Source organism: Colobus angolensis, unplaced genomic scaffold, assembly GCF_000951035.1.
Source record: "Colobus angolensis palliatus isolate OR3802 unplaced genomic scaffold, Cang.pa_1.0 Scaffold101, whole genome shotgun sequence".
Lineage (NCBI taxonomy): Eukaryota > Metazoa > Chordata > Mammalia > Primates > Cercopithecidae > Colobus > Colobus angolensis.
Window position 1 is genome coordinate 7,121,814 of NW_012111031.1, and position 9,380 is coordinate 7,131,193.

Consider the following 9,380-nt stretch of genomic DNA (forward strand, 5'->3'; position numbering starts at 1 on the left):
AGTGATTCTCCTGCCTCAGCCTCCCAAATAGCTGGGATTACAGGCGCCTGCCACCACACCCGACTAATTTTTTGTATTTTTAGTAGGCATGGGGTTTCACCATGTTGGCCAGGCTGGTCTTAAACTCCTGACCTCAGGTGATCCACCCACCTCAGCCTCCCAAAGTGCTGGGATTACAGGCCTGAGCCACAGTGACTGGCCCCTGTATTCTTAAAACCAACAATAAACACTGAAACAGGCATGCAATTCAGTGTTACGGATGAGGTTCCCCTAAGAAGCACTGGGGGGAAGAATGTCTCTATTCGGTAGGCCCATCCCAATAAAAAAGGATCAACACTTCACCAGGTATTTTAAAATGGAGCTTGCAATCTTTTCACACTACAACACACTAAATTAGCATTCTTCAAAGTATGGTCTATAAATCCCTAGGGGTCCTCAAGATCATTTGGGTGTCCACAAGGTCAAAATATTTTCTTAAAATATTTAATTACCTTTTTCATTGCATTGATATTTGCTGATAGTGCAAAAGTAACGGTGGGTAAGGCTACCCACCTTTGAGGCCAAATGGTACCAAAACTGTACCACTGTATTCTTCACCACCTAGCACTTGCAACTTTTTAAAAAGTCTGTTTCACTTCAGAATGTCCTTGACGAACAGTAAAAACTGTTTTTATTAAATTTCAACCCTTGAGTATGCATCCCTTAATATCTTGTGATACCAAATGGCAAATACACAGGAAATGCATCTGCTGGACACTAATATAAGATGATTGCCTCAAAGAAAAGCACAGTTGCAACTGTTTGAGTTGAGTACTGAGCTGCTACTTTTCTTGTGGAAGATCATTGTTACTTCAAAGAATGAATGACAGACAAAGCATAATTATTCAGACTTGGGTATCTGAAAGATATTTTTTCAAAAATCAATGAAAAAAGCCCATCCTTAAAAAAAAAAAAGGCTGACAGCATTTGTCATTAATAAAATTCAACTTTTTAAGTGAAAATTAAAGTCTGAAGAACTTGTACCTACCACCATAAACTTAACAGCTCTCCTATACTTAAAGACTTTTCTGACAAAATCAGTAGTGATGCTAATGATGTAAATTTTTGATATTCTATAATGATACGTGTCAGCGTTCAAAAGAACTACATAATTCAGGGAACCAACAGTCTCCAGATGATGGATGTATGATGCTACAAAATCATGTCTGGGTAAGAGATTCATTCCAAATACAAGACAGACCAGTGAATTTAATTAAGAGAGTAGAAAAGATTTGCTAATAGAGTTTCAGATTCTATACTGCAAGTGACCTTTAAGAAACTACCACTTGCAGAGTTTTAGTGTAGCAGCAAAAGAAGAATATCCACAACTATCTGAAAATGCTACTAGCTACTCCTCCCTTTCCAACTATGTATTTTTAAGCGGTAGATTTTCTTCAGATACTTCAACCAAAACAGCAGATGGTTATAGACTGAATACTGAAGAGGAGATGAAAATCCAGCTTGTCTTAAGCCAGACATTAATGATACCTGCAAAATGGCACTTTTCCCACTACTTTTTTGGAGAACAGATTTAAAAAAAAAAAAAAAAAATTGTTAGCATATAATGTATAAAAGAGCTGTGAGACCGAAAAGTTTAAGAAATGCTCCATTAAAGTGATAACAATAATTAAATTATGATAGATAAGGTAAATAAAGCCTCAGAAAGTCCCACTGCATATGCATCTGGTGACAATTCAGGAAACAAGAGTGTTATTCGTGTCTTAAAACCAGTGACAAGAAAAAAAGTTCAATGAAAAAGTACTTTGAATGCTTATAAGCATACATATAAAGAAGTTTTAATTCAAACCTCTTAAAATCATATACCTGATGAGATATTCCCCAAAAAATAAGGGAAATGCAGCAAATTAATGTTTCCCATAAGCACCCAACAATCCAACTTAAAAATGAAAACATGGCCAGGCATGGTGGCTCACACCTGTAATCCCAGAACTTGGGAGGCTGAGGCACACAGATTACCTGAAGTCAGGAGTTTGAGAACAGCCTAGGCAACATGGTAAAACTCCATCTCTACTAAAAATACAAAAAATTAGGCAGGCGTGGTGGCGCACGTCTGGAGTCTCTAATTTTTTGTATTTTTAGTAGAGACTGAGTTTTACCATGTTGGCTAGGCTGATCTTGAACTCCCGACCTGGGCTAGGCTGATCTTGAACTCCCGACCTCAGGTGTATTCTGCTACTTGGAGTATTCTGCTACTCGGAAGGCTGAGGGAGGAGAATCACTTGAACCTGGGAGGCAGAGGTTGCAGTGAGCTGGGATTGCACCACTGTGCTTCAGCCTTGGCAACACAGTGAGACTCAGTCTCAAAAAACAAAGAAAGAAAGAAAGAAAGAAAACACTTACCTTTATTTTTCATTTACTATACTTGCAGGACAGTACCATACAGGACAGATTACAAAGTGTACAGTTTCAGTTAAGTTTTCAAAAGGACTGGTAATTCAGCATCTTCAAAGAGCATTAACATTTCTATACATTGTTCTCAAATACAAACTAGTATGTTCTTAGTCATATGTGTAATTGGTACATGTTACCAAATTTAAGCTTGAAAGTAAATACCTACCATCAGTGAACTCCGTTGCTACTTTATCTGGGGAATATGTCTCATGACAATATGCAGAGTGGCTAACCAAGTGTCACAGAATATGGTACTGAGCTAATCTGATTAGCCAAGAGAAAGTTTAAAAAATCATCTGTGCCAAAATATAATGAGCAAAAAATAAAGTGAGGAACAAAGGGATTTAATATTCGACTCTGAACCTCAAGTGTCTTAAGAAAAACACTTTGAATCAAGAACATCTGAAGGGAGACTAGCTATCCCGTGAGTAACTAAAACAAGCTATCTCACTTGCGAACCATTCTAAAAAGTACCATTAGAGTACTACTAATTCTTAGGAGGAAATAAATGATTTCAACATGTTTGCTTTAATGAACCTATCACTCTGTGCTCAATCCCAAGCCACAGATGTGCTCAATGCTATACCAGGCACCATGAAGATAAGCATGAGATACGGTCCTTGGGAGAAAACAAGTTAACCTACTGCCATACAAATCTAAATGAAGGAAGAGTCAACAAAGGCTGGATCGTAAGGGAAGGCTGATTATGACTATAAAAGACAAATCCCTGACAGAGGAAAACGAAGGGGAAAAGTAGAGGCCACTGTGCAGGAAGGTAAGGTAAAGGTAAGAGATTTCCACAGATGGGGCTGGAAAAGGGCTGGGGATGATGGGTGGAATTTTCAGAGGGTTGCTTTGGATTCAGTGGTGTATTAGTCTGTTTTCACACTGCTGATAATGACACACCCAAGACTGGGTAATTTATAAAGAAAAAGAGGTTTAACAGACTCAGTTCTACATGGCTGGGGAGGCCTCACGATCGTGGCGGAAGGCAAAAGGCATGTCTTACATGGTGGTAGACAAGACAGAATGAGAGCCAAGTGAGAGGGGAAACCCCTTATCAACCCACCAGATCTCATGAGACTTATTCACTACCACAAGAACAGTATGGCGGAGGCTGCCTCCATGATTCAATTATCTCCCACCAGGTCCCTCTCACAACATGTGGGAACTATGGGAGCTAACATTCAAGATGAGATTTGGGTGGGGACAGAGCCAAACCATATCAAGTGGTATCCAGAAATGTGTATATGTGATTCCTACTACAGAAACGACAAAATGACCAAATATGAGAATAAGAGGAGGCTACGAATTATTATGGCCAAGACAATAGAAGAATAATGTATTACTGGCAGAAACATGGATATATGGAGAATAAGGAAATGGATAAATGAACTTGATTTTCTATCTCCTGGTTTCAGGTAATAAATCCAAGTAGCAGGCTGGGCACAGTGGCTCCTGCCTATAATCCCAGCACTTTGGGAGGCCGAGGCAGGTGGACAGCTTTGCACTCAGGAGTTTGAGACCAGCCTGGGCAACGAAACCCTGTCTCTACAAAAAATAAAAAAATAAAAAACTAGCCAGGCATGGTTGCATGCACCTGTAGTTCCAGCTACTCGGACGGCTGAGGTAGGAGGACTGCCTGAGCCCAGGAGGCAGAGGTTGTAGTGAGCTGAGATTGCGCCACTGCACTCCAGCCTGGGTGACAGGATGAGACCCATCTCCCCCGACCAAAAAAGGATATCCAAGTGGACTGTCTGTTAAGACAACTAAAGATATAAAGCTGGATATCAGGTGAGTGAGTAGACCTCTGTCACTGCTACCACTCTAATCCAAGCTTCTGTCATGTCTCCCCTGGATTACTATAACAGCCTCCTGGTTCCAGCCCTGCTCCCGCTCCGTGGTCTCTTCTCAACCTACCAGTCAGAGAAAGTTTTTAAGATGTAAATCAAATTATACCACTATGCTGCTTAAAACTCTCCAGTGACTTCCCACTTCACTAAAAGTAAAATCCAAAATACTTCTCATAGTTTACACATCTTTTCATCATCTGCCAATGCTAACACCCACCCTTCTTCTCTAGCCTAACAGCCCACTACTCTTCCCCCTTGCTCATCTACTTTATCCATACTGACCTCTTGGCCATTCCATGAACATGCCAGGCTTGTTCCCAACTTGGAGCATTCGTCATTACTGTTCTCTGTCTGCCTTAAAAACTCCTAGCTGGCTAACTCACTCCACATGGCTACCTCTTTCGCCTCCTTCAAGACTGTTCAAATTTCACCTTCTCAATGAGGTCCCACCCTGATCACACTATTTTAAATTGTAAGTCCTACCCTCAATCTGATACTCCTGAGCCTACTTCCCACTTTATTTCCAGAAAATTTATCAACTTCTAGCCAGCAATATAATTTACTTATGTTTATTGTTGTCTCCGCTTAGTAAAATGTAAGAACCACAAGGGCTGAGCCTTTGCTGGTTAAAGTATCCCAAGCCTAAAAGGGGGCCTGAAAAAAGCAGGCACATATATTAACTTATTGAATTAAATAACTCCTACAAAGGCGTCAAAGACAATGAAAAATGAAAGCAAAAAGTCACTGCGTTATCAGCTCTAACCCTGCCCATTTCTTTCAATATCTTCTAACTCAGTAATGGTTTCACTATCCCTCCAGATGCTCAAGCCAAAAAAAGCCTAGAGCCAAAAAAGTCTAGAAACCATTCTAGGCTTCTCAATCTTCCAATTCCCTCATAGCTGATTCATCACCAAAAGCTGTCAAAATAACCTCTAATTCTGGTCGACTTATCTGATGGCAAAAAAGATTTTTAAAAAATTACCTCTATTATTCCTGGAATATGATCCATCTTTTCCACTCCCATTGCACCAATTCAAACTTTTTTCATCTCTAACCTAGACTATGACATCCACAACTAAGTGTTTTGCTTTAAAGAATTTTTATTTAATGATTTTTTAGATAGCTATAACAGACGATGACAGGTAGAAGAATGCCAAGTGAAGAACTGGATCCTTGAAGGCTAGAAAAATGAATTTATCCTTACTATCTTTCATCCTATTCATATACTTCAAGGTCCAGCTCAAATATTATCTCCACTTCTCAAGCCAGTTCCCTCAGGCAAAGTACACATGCTTTTTTTCCTCTTTGTGCATAACTACATTGGAGCACTTGTATTCACATACCAGTTGCCTCAGTGCACAGGAGGCTAATCTTATTCTAGCACAGGGCTTAGCACCAAAAATATCTATTGAACAGATGAATGAACATTTTTGTCTAGAATTGGCAGTTATAAATAATAATATCTAAGAGCCAGACATGGTGGTGCACGCCTGTAGTCCCAGCTACTCAGGAGGCTGAGGTGGGAGGATCACTTGGGCCCAGAAGTTCAGCCTGGGCAACAGAGTGAGACACTGCCTCTAAAAAAAAAAAAAAAGAAGAAAATCTAACTTTGAATAAAAGTAGGAATGCCAAAGAGGATGCCAAAGGCAGAAAAAATAGAAATTATCTATAGTTACCAATAAATAGTAGATGATAATACTAAACTGAAGACCCAAGGCAGGGAAATGTAAGGCCAAACACATGAGGTATTTCCACAGAGATAAGGGTAATGGATAAGAGCGCTCCATGAAAATAACAGAGAAATATTAATAGATCATTTTGACTTTCACAGAGGAAAGCAGAAGTGGAAGAAGGGGTAACCCAAAATAGTCTATAAAAATAAAATATATTCTTTCAGACAGGAACACTGAATTAGAAATACATTGAGTTCATACAATGTTGATGACATGCAGATTATTTTAATTAAAGAGAAAACACTGTAAAATGTATCATTAGTCCCCTCTAATTCCCTCTCCCTAAAAGATACCCAAACGTGCCAAATTCAATCATTAGGAAAACAGGCTCAAAGGAGGCCTCTCAAAAACCAGCAAAATCACATTAACAGGAATAAAGTTATTAAAACTAAAACTCCTAACGTAGTGAACTAAAATGTGATTTCAAGCTTCCTTACAAACGCTACATTTTATAGACCTGTGCACTAATAAAAAGAAATGAAGAGCCTAGAAAAGCAAGTACAGTTCTATGCTTGATAGAAAATGTAGAAATATTCCAGATAATGCCTACCTCATTTATATTTCAATGTAAAATCAACAGCTTACTTCCTATAAAATGGCTTAGTCACTTATACTTTGGCAGGTTCCTGACCAACCAAGGTTAAAACTAGGATAGTGGTTCTGTAGCTTTTCTGAGCCACAGATACCTCTGAGATGCCAGTGAAAGCTCTGGTACCATCCTATAGAAAAGAATGCACATATACAACATACATCTAACATTTTAAATGTCGCAGCAGTCACAGAGCCCCTTCTACTATTTATGACTTCCAAGAGACACAAGGAACCCACTTGTATAACTGCTGCTTTAATGACTAGAAACAGCAAATACGTAAGACTCCTCAGAGGAGATAAACTACTAACAATTCTAGAGCTTTTTTCTTGGTCATGCAGGCAATTGAGAAACATTTAATATAAAAATCCCTACTGGCTGAATTTTATCAAGTGATATACATCCAGACTGAGCTAAAATGCATGCACTTGCCTTAAAATAAACTTGAAACCTAAAGTGTTTAAAAACAAGGTGTAATATTAACAACAGCAGCTAATATTTGAGCATTCATTATATACTGAGCATTGTTCTGTTTAAATGTATTCGTATTTACATATGTCAATAAATTATCCTCATTTCATAAATGAGAAAATTAAGGCACAGAAAGGTGCAAAGAGAATCAAGGAACAATGACTTCAAACAGAAATAAAGAGGTTAAGAAGTAAAATATTGTTACAGTGTATTATAACCAATAGCAACTTAGAACTGCATGTGTATTATCACAGTTCTACAAAGCAAGAACATACTGTCCAAGCCCCAGAATAAGGATGACAACCTTAATTCTCTTCCATATCCCTGCCAAGATAATCCTCATAAAATCACATTCCCTTTAGAGTGTACACTGTAGCCAGAAATGTGAACACGAAATGTTCAAAAAGAGCACAACACTAAAGTATTTTTAAAATGTAAAATGGAAGACTAATTTTGAGGCTAACAAATGTTAGCTTTCTAAATCACTGTCTTTGTAGGAGTACCAGAAATAAATCATGCTTTCAAAAAATTAGTCACTTAATAAGATGTAAAAAATCTGAAATAGGGTGCTTTTTTCTACAAAAAAAAAGTTCAAGTTTCCCTACCTCAAACTTTTAACAAGGCGATGTCTCCTTTTTACTCTCTTGGTGCCATGCCTCTTCCACTCTAGGGACAATCACAAAAGTAGAGAAAACCTCACAGGTTCAATGGATCTTATTAAATCTCATCAATCAAAAGGAATAGAGTTGTTGAAACTAAAACTCTTTAACTCTTTTTTTTTTTTTTTTTGAGACTGAGTCTTCCTCTATCACCCAGGCTGGAGTACAGTGGTGCAATCTTGGCTCACTTCTACTTCTACCTTCTGGGTTCAAGCGATTCTCCTGCCTCAGCTTCCTGAGTAGCTGGGATTACAGGCACCCGCCACCACACCTGGCCAATTTTTTATTTTTAATAGAGACAGGGTTTCACCATGTTGGCCCGGCTGGTCTTGGACTCCTGGCATTAGGTGATCTGCCCACTTTGGCCTCCCGAAGTGCTGAGATTACAGGCATGAGCCACTGCGCCCGGCCAAAACTAAAACTCTTAACATACTGAATTCAAATGCACTTTTAATTTCAGACAAATTTCAGATTTTTAGGTAGGCCTATACTATGCCCTGAACTATGCAGCATGCAATAAATATTTGTTGAAGGGTTGAATCTTCTCCAGTATAAAATGGATGTACTGAAGAAACTGTTACTTTTCTGCCTCCCATACTACTACACTATTAATTATTAGAGCATCAGAAAACTGCAGTGAAACCAACCTTCTACCTTCAACTACATAACTGAAGAATTATAATTTACCATTTAGTTATACTGTACATCCAAGAAAAAAAGAATAATTTTTAGATCATTTTATGTAACTATTGGTAATCTAAGACACCACAAAAAAATTTATGAGGATGTTCCTTTTTTTAAACAATGGTATTCTTAACATACTACAATTTCTTATGGCTTCCTTTGAAATGTTTGATGAAATACAACAAAATCACAAATGTTTTCTTTTATCAATAAGCTTTTTGAACCAGATAGGAGAAAATTAGCTCCATTAAACTAAGGTGGCCTGTTGCTTTAATAGTATTCTAAACTCAGTGAAAGATAAAAATCCCCAAACATGGAAAATATACTCATGCTGAGTGTGTGCCACAAGAAAGTTCCCTCTGTATTTAATTCACAAATGGAAACATTTGCTTCTGATTTATTGAACTGTTAAAATATCTCATTGCAAACACATACAATCTTAAAACTCTACACAGAAACTTCTTGGAAGCCAATATCAATTAAAAGTTATCTCTATGCAATAAAAAGGCCCTCTTGGAATACAAAGCATACAAGATGAAAAATTCAAACTAAAATATTCCCTAATATCAAGCTGTATTTTTTAAGTACAACTTATACTTGCTGAATATCAATTTACTAAAACAAGCAACGATGACCTTATCTTGGCAAAATTCAGAATACTGTTTCTTCAACATCTGAGAAGGCAGCTTGATGAACCACATTCTTCCATCTGCTTTGTTCTATATCTTCATATCCCAAATGGAAATTAAACCCTTCTCTAGTAATGGCCAAAATTTCATTAATCACAAGAAAGTACACAGAGCAGAGAAGTAGCATAGTATGAATAACAGAGGTAGACAAAATGAGAGATGGAATAGTCTTGGTAATGACCTCAAAAAAGCAAACAGGAGGCCGGGTGCAGTGGCCCACGCCTGTAATCCCAGCACTTTGGGAGGCAGAG

At 38.1% G+C, this 9,380-nt stretch overlaps 1 protein-coding gene across 3 annotated transcripts in view; it reads right to left on the reverse strand.

Moving 5' to 3' along the window:
• The window catches only part of GTF2F2 (general transcription factor IIF, polypeptide 2, 30kDa), a 180,797-nt gene that overhangs the window by 137,196 nt on the left and 34,221 nt on the right, over positions 1-9,380 (reverse strand). The gene's annotated exons all lie outside the window — the stretch shown is intronic.